The following is an 8,831-nucleotide window of genomic DNA, read 5'->3' as shown; positions in this document are numbered from 1 at the left end:
CTATTACGGTATTACGTGTAACGTTATATAGTATTACGTTATATAGTATTACGTTATAACGTATAACGTCATATACTATTACGATATAACGTTATATACTATCACTATACAACGTGAAACGTTATATATTATTACGCTATAACGTATGACGCTATATACTATTACTATACAACGTGTAACGTTATATAGTATTACGTTATAACGTATAACGTTATATAGTATTACGTTATAACGTATAACGTTATATAGTATTACGTTATAACGTATAACATTATATACTATTACTATACAACGTGTAACGGTATATAGTATTACGTTATAACGTATAACGTTATATACTATTACGGTATAACGTATAACGTAATATAGTGTTACATTATAGCGTATAAAGTTATATAGTATTTTGTTATAACGTATAACGTTATATAGTATTACGTTATAACGTGTAACGTTATATGGTATTACGTTATAACGTATAAGGGTATATACTAGTACGGTATAACGTATAACGTAATATAGTGTTACGTTATAGCGTATAACGTTATGTAGAATTATGTTGTAACGTATAACGTTATGTAGTATTACGTTATAAAGTATAACGTTATGTAGTATTACGTTATAACGTATAACGATATACCCTATTACGGTGTTACTTGTAACGTTATATAGTATTACGTTATATAGTATTACGTTATAACGTATAACATTATATACTATTACTATACAACGTGTAACGTTATGTAGTATTACGTTATAACGTATAACGTTATGTAGTATTACGTTTTAACGTATAACGCTATATACTATTACGATATAACGTATAACGATATACACTATTACGGTGTTGCTTGTAACGTTATATAGTATTACGTTATATAGTATTACGTTATAACGTATAACGTCATATAGTATTACGCTATAACGTATAACGTTATATACTGTTACGCTATAACGTATGACGCTATATACTATTACTATACAACGTGTAACGATATATAGTATTACGTTATATCGTATAACGTTATATGGTATTACGTTATAACGTATAACTTTATATGGTATTACGTTATAACGTATAACGTTATATACTATTACGCTATAACGTGTAACGATATATAGTATTACGTTATAACGTATTACGTTATATAATATCACTATACAACGTGTAACGTTATGTAGTATTACGTTATAACGTATAACGTTATGTAGAATTATGTTGTAACGTATAACGTTATGCAGTATTACGATATAATGTATAACGATATAAGCTATTACGGTATAACGTACAACGTTATGTAGTATTATGTTGTAACATATAACGTTATGTAGTATTGCGTTATAACGTATAACGTTATATAGTATTACGTTATAACGTATAACGTTATATAGTATTACGTTATAACGTATAGCGTTATATAGTATTATGTTATGACGTATAACGTTATATACTATTAGGATATAACGTATAACGCTGTATACTAATACTATATAACGTATAACGTTGTATAGGACTACGTTATAAGGTATAACTTTATATACTATTACTATACAACGTGTAACGTTATATAGTATTACGTTATGACGTATAACGTTATATACTATTACGGTATAACGTATAACGTTTTATACTATCACTATACAACGTGAAACGTTATATAGTATTACGTTATAACGTATTACGATATATAATATTGTTACGTTTCGCTATCCAAATTTTGAAATTTTAAACAATGTAGTAGTCGCTGCCACCAGAAACAGTCTAAGGACTGCTTCAATTAGATATTTCTTGTTAGATTATGTAGCGTTGATCGGAGTTTAGGCCACTGGTCAACAATCTCCACGTTTCGGCTAACCTGCTATGCGCAGGAATACTAGCACGGGAGAGGATTGTTTGGAATAAACAATTATATTATAAATAATTATTACAGGCGGAATTAATGACGAATTATACTAATCATTGATATTATTTATTATTTTAATTATTAATTATTAATAATAATTAAAGTTGACTCACCTGACGTTGGTCTCCGCTGATGAACGGGCAGGCCGCTGGGGTGATTCCGGTTTTACAAAGATCGACACTTCTATAATTTTTCGTTTTAATCTTTATTTAATTTGAACAGTGTAAACAACAGTGTGTCCGGACGTGTTTAACAATTCGAAATTCTAACACAAAAACTTGAGCCAACTATTGTTTTAATTCTAACTGACTAATAACAATTATTTTATAATTCGAACTGACTAATAACATTTATATCTCGTAATTCTGAAACTCGAACTGGAACGAAAAATTATTCTCTAATCCTAACTTAAATTCTAATTAAATCAACTGAACGAACTGATATCAGACTCACTCAAATTCAATTGAACGACTAACAATTACTCTCCTTATTTTCGCTAAATTCTCCTGAACCAGCTAATCACAATTGCTCTATCCTATTTCTTTATTCTAACTGATTTACTCTTCTTTAATTTCGTTAAATTCTCCCGAACGCTAACAATTTCTCTGACTATATTCTAACTGAACCAACTAATGGCAGTTACTCTCTTTTCACAATTACTCTGATTGTTCTAACTGAACCACTAACAATTAATACATTTCACAATGTAATTTTCCATTATGTAAAATATATATATGCATATGTATATGAGCGCGTATTGTTATTCTCATTGTTTCTCGGATCGTTAATTGGTTGAATATTCCATAATGTGGATTTCGTATATAATTCTCTAGGTTCGTAGAAATGTAAATCTATATATTTATTTCTTTGCGTTTTAATGGTTTAATAACGTATACATACATATATATATATATATATATATTATGAATTTTTCCCAAAGATACGCGTACGCATGTGTATATCTATATATGTGTGTCTCGCAGAGTAATCTTGCATACAATTTTCACTTTTATTAGAATGCTGATGTAGTGTAGTATATTTTATTTCTTTTATATTTTATTAGATTACCAATTATTCAGATTCACGAAGTAGGTCACACACACAGATATGCATACACGTGTGTGTATATACATGTGTTTTCGCAGAGAAATCTCATACATTTGATTCGCGGCTTGTTTTATTTATTGGTTCATTTAATTATTTCATTTTATTTGTATTTTATATGTCATTGCTGATTGGTTGTAGTGTTTCTTCTTATTGATTCATTTATTTCATTTTGATTGTCTGTCGTGTAATTCTTTTTATTTCGATTGGTTAGTTATTAGTTAATTTATTATTATTGGTCCTGTTTAAATATTCATAAGTTATTGGTTCGTGGCGTCACGTGCGGAACGCGGGACGTGACAATATCACTATACAACGTGTAACGTTATATAGTATTACGTTATAACGTATAACGTTATATACTATTACGCTATAACGTATGACGCTATATACTATTACTATACAACGTGTAACGTTATATAGTATTACGTTATAACGTATAACGTTATATACTATTACGGTATAACGTATAACGTAATATAGTGTTACGTTATAGCGTATAACGTTATATAGTATTACGTTATATTGTATAACGTTATATAGTATTACGTTATAACGTATAACGTTATATGGGATTACGTTATAACGTATAACGGTATATACTATTTCGGTATAATGTATAACGTTATGTAGTATTACGTTATAAAGTATAACGATATAAGCTATTACGGTATAACGTATAACGTTATGTAGTATTATGTTGTAACGTATAACGTTATGTAGTATTACGTTATAACGTATAACGTTATATACTATTACGTTATAACGTATAACGATATACACTATTACGGTATTACGTGTAACGTTATATAGTATCACGTTATATAGTATTACGTTGTAACGTATAACGTCATATACTATTACGATATAACGTTATATACTATCACTATACAACGTGAAACGTTATATACTATTACGCTATAACGTATAACGCTATATACTATTACTATACAACGTGTAACGATATATAGTATTACGTTACATCGTATAACGTTATATGGTTTTACGTTATAACGTATAACGTTATATGGTATAACGTTATAACGTATAACGTTATATACTATTACGCTATAACGTATGACGCTATATACTATTACTATACAACGTATAACGTTATATAGTATTACGTTATAACGTATAACGTTATATACTATTACGGTATAACGTATAACGTAATATAGTGTTACGTTATAGCGTATAACGTTATATAGTATTACGTTATAACGTATAACGTTATACAGTATTACGTCATAACGTATAACGTTATATGGTATTACGTTTATAACGTATAACGGTATATACTATTACGGCATAACGTATAACGTAATATAGTGTTACGTTATAGCGTATAACGTTATGTAGAATTATGTTGTAACGTATAACGTTATATACCATTGCTATACAACGTGTAACGTTATATAGTATTACGTTATAACGTATAACGTCATATAGTATTACGCTATAACGTATAACGTTATATACTGTTACGCTATAACGTATGACGCTATATACTATTACTATACAACGTGTAACGATATATAGTATTACGTTATATCGTATAACGTTATATGGTATTACGTTATACCGTATAACGGTATATGGTATTACGTTATAACGTATAACGTTATATACTATTACGCTATAACGTATGACGCTATATACTATTACTATACAACATGTAACGTTATATAGTATTACGTTATAACGTATAACGTTATATACTATTACGGTATAACGTATAACGTAATATAGTGTTACGTTATAGCGTATAACGTTATATAGTATTACGTTATATTGTATAACGTTATATAGTATTACGTTATATTGTATAACGTTATATAGTATTACGTTATAACGTATAACGTTATATGGGATTACGTTATAACGTATAACGGTATATAGTATTTCGGTATAATGTATAACGTTATGTAGTATTACGTTATAATGTATAGCGATATAAGCTATTACGGTATAACGTATAACGTTATGTAGTATTATGTTGTAACGTATAACGTTATGTAGTATTACGTTATAACGTATAACGTTATATACTATTACGTTATAACGTATAACGATATACACTATTACGGTATTACGTGTAACGTTATATAGTATTACGTTATATAGTATTACGTTATAACGTATAACGTCATATACTATTACGATATAACGTTATATACTATCACTATACAACGTGAAACGTTATATACTATTACGCTATAACGTATGACGCTATATACTATTACTATACAACGTGTAACGTTATATAGTATTACGTTATAACGTATAACGTTATATAGTATTACGTTATAACGTATAACGTTATATAGTATTACGTTATAACGTATAACATTATATACTATTACTATACAACGTGTAACGTTATATACTATTACGCTATAACGTATGACGCTATATACTATTACTATACAACGTGTAACGTTATATAGTATTACGTTATAACGTATAACGTTATATAGTATTACGTTATAACGTATAACGTTATATACTATTACGGTATAACGTATAACGTAATTTAGTGTTACGTTATAGCGTATAAAGTTATATAGTGTTTCGTTATAACGTATAACGTTATATAGTATTACGTTATAACGTATAACGTTATATGGTATTACGTTATAACGTATAACGGTATATACTATTACGGTATAACGTATAACGTAATATAGTGTTACGTTATAGCGTATAACGTTATGTAGAATTATGTTGTAACGTATAACGTTATGTAGTATTACGTTATAACGTATAACGTTATGTAGTATTACGTTATAACGTATAATGTTATATAGTATTACGTTATAACGTATAGCGTTATATAGTATTACGTTATGACGTATAACGTTATATACTATTACGATATAACGTATAACGTTGTATACTAATACTATATAACGTATAACGTTGTATAGGACTACGTTATAACTTATAACTTTATATACTATTACTATACAACGTGTAACGTTATATAGTATTACGTTATGACGTATAACGTTATATACTATTACGGTATAACGTATAACGTTTTATACTATCACTATATAACGTGAAACGTTATATAGTATTACGTTATAACGTATTACTTTATATGATATTGTTACGTTTCGCTATCCAAATTTTGAAATTTTAAACAATGTAGTAGTCGCTGCCACCAGAAACAGTCTAAGGACTGTTTCAATTAGATATTTCTTGTTAGATTATGTAGCGTTGATCGGAGTTTAGGCCACTGGTCAACAATCTCCACGTTTCGGCTAACCTGCTATGCGCAGGAATACTAGCACGGGAGAGGATTGTTTGGAATAAACAATTATATTATAAATAATTATTACAGGCGGAATTAATGACGAATTATACTAATCATTGATATTATTTATTATTTTAATTATTAATTATTAATAATAATTAAAGTTGACTCACCTGACGTTGGTCTCCGCTGATGAACGGGCAGGCCGCTGGGGTGATTCCGGTTTTACAAAGATCGACACTTCTATAATTTTTCGTTTTAATCTTTATTTAATTTGAACAGTGTAAACAACAGTGTGTCCGGACGTGTTTAACAATTCGAAATTCTAACACAAAAACTTGAGCCAACTATTGTTTTAATTCTAACTGACTAATAACAATTATTTTATAATTCGAACTTACCAATAACATTTATATCTCGTAATTCTTAAACTCGAACTGGAACGAACAATTATTCTCTAATCCTAACTTAAACTCTAATTAAATCAACTGAACGAACTGATATCAGACTCACTCAAATGCAATTGAACGACTAACAATTACTCTCCTTATTTTCGCTAAATTCTCCTGAACCAACTAATCACAATTGCTCTATCCTCTTTCTTTATTCTAACTGAATTACTCTTCTTTAATTTCGTTAAATTCTCCCGAACGCTAACAATTTCTCTGACTATATTCTAACTGAACCAACTAATGGCAGTTACTCTCTTTTCACAATTACTCTGATTGTTCTAACTGAACCACTAACAATTAATCGCTAACGCTAACGCTAACAATTAATCTGACTCTTCTTTATTTTTCGCTAAATTCTCCCGAACGCTAACAATTTCTCTGACTATATTCTAACTGAACCAACTAATGGCAGTTACTCTCTTTTCACAATTACTCTGATTGTTCTAACTGAACCACTAACAATTAATTGCTAACGCTAACGCTAACAATTAATCTGACTCTTCTTTATTTTTCGCTAAATTCTCCCGAACGCTAACAATTACTCTCTTCTATTCCTTTATTCAACTGACCCGCTAACAATTACTCCCTTCTATTCCTTTATTCAACTGACCCGCTAACAATTACTCTCCTTATTTTCGCTAAATTCTCCTGAACCAACTAATCACAATTGCTCTATCCTATTTCTTTATTCTAACTGAATTACTCTTCTTTAATTTCGTTAAATTCTCCCGAACGCTAACAATTTCTCTGACTATATTCTAACTGAACCAACTAATGGCAGTTACTCTCTTTTCACAATTACTCTGATTGTTCTAACTGAACCACTAACAATTAATCGCTAACGCTAACGCTAACAATTAATCTGACTCTTCTTTATTTTTCGCTAAATTCTCCCGAACGCTAACAATTACTCTCTTCTATTCCTTTATTCAACTGACCCGCTAACAATTACTCTGATTTGAATTGTGTCGCTACGCTTTTTATAATGACATCCCCAATGGGATGACAGTCACGTGACAGTTCGTTCCGGTGGGAATCGCAATGCTGCAGATTTTTAGAGTTTTCATGAGAGAACGTGGATTTTGATGATTACAGGTTATGTTGAGTGATGGACACAAAAGCGTCCGCGCCTGTGCGAACTGTGTGAGTATGTGTTTTTAGTATTCTATCTCGTTTCGCATGTTCTTTGTTTCCTTAAACTTGTGAATTTGTTTTAGCGCAAGAGGAAGAAGATATGTGAATGGTACGAGATGACGTGATCGACGTGCGTGTGTGAATATGTGCGAAGGATGATGCTGAAGTGGCGGTTTTCCATCCAAATAGGCACAGTGGCACCTTCGTTGGCGTCGTGTCCTGATGATCTTTTGACAATTTGGTTTTATTTGACAATATGAGATATATTTTGCTCCTTGTAGATTTATATGTCCATATTTGCTATATATTAAATCGTGTATATTTTATATTACTTCCTTGTTATTAGGTTATTAGTTGTGTAACTCCAGTTTCTGATCTATGGAAAGTGGTGAAACGTCTTCACGAAATACAATTTCATTCGTTTTCCTCCCTTGCATTGGCACACTGTGAGTGGTGTCGACTTCCAGATGAGGTTTGTGCATCTTGATTATTATGCATTTAATGATAGATACTTTGTCAGAGGTTCCCATGCGGATTGTCTCGGTGTGTATCTTGTTATGATTTCTTTTATTTAGTTCATCCTGCTTCTTTCGTGTTTTATTCACTGCATATGATATTTCAGTGCAAGAAGAAGAAGAATTGTAAAGAATCCGTAAGTGGCCCTAGAAGACGCAGTCATCGTTTGAGGTGTTGTCGGCAGGAACGAAGAGTCGAAGTTGTTGAAGAAGTCGTGTGACATTTGTATTGTTTCCGGTTATATACAACGCTATTTCACATATCTATGTATATATATATATTATTATATTATTATATATTATTATACTAAATCTTCAGTTGGTTTAGTTGAATGTACAGTAATGTAATTTTTACAAGGTGGTTTTGTATATTAGATGAGTAGTTGTTCGATATAATAATACGTGTATATATATATATACATTTCACAATGTAATTTTCCATTATGTAAAATATATATATGCA

At 29.9% G+C, this 8,831-nt stretch overlaps 1 long non-coding RNA gene across 1 annotated transcript; it reads left to right on the top strand.

Annotated features, from left to right (window-relative positions):
- The first annotated feature begins 7,783 nt into the window (after nucleotides 1-7,783).
- On the top strand, nucleotides 7,784-8,614 carry LOC126927955 (uncharacterized). The gene is made up of 3 exons (XR_007716093.1): nucleotides 7,784-7,862; nucleotides 7,937-8,396; nucleotides 8,476-8,614. It is a non-coding gene; the product is annotated as an uncharacterized LOC126927955 (long non-coding RNA).
- Nucleotides 8,615-8,831: the final 217 nt, after the last annotated feature.

Source organism: Bombus affinis, unplaced genomic scaffold (genome assembly GCF_024516045.1).
Source record: "Bombus affinis isolate iyBomAffi1 unplaced genomic scaffold, iyBomAffi1.2 ctg00000367.1, whole genome shotgun sequence".
In the NCBI taxonomy this organism is placed as follows: Eukaryota; Metazoa; Arthropoda; class Insecta; order Hymenoptera; family Apidae; genus Bombus; species Bombus affinis.
This window is presented reverse-complemented; position numbering and strand designations above follow the sequence as displayed.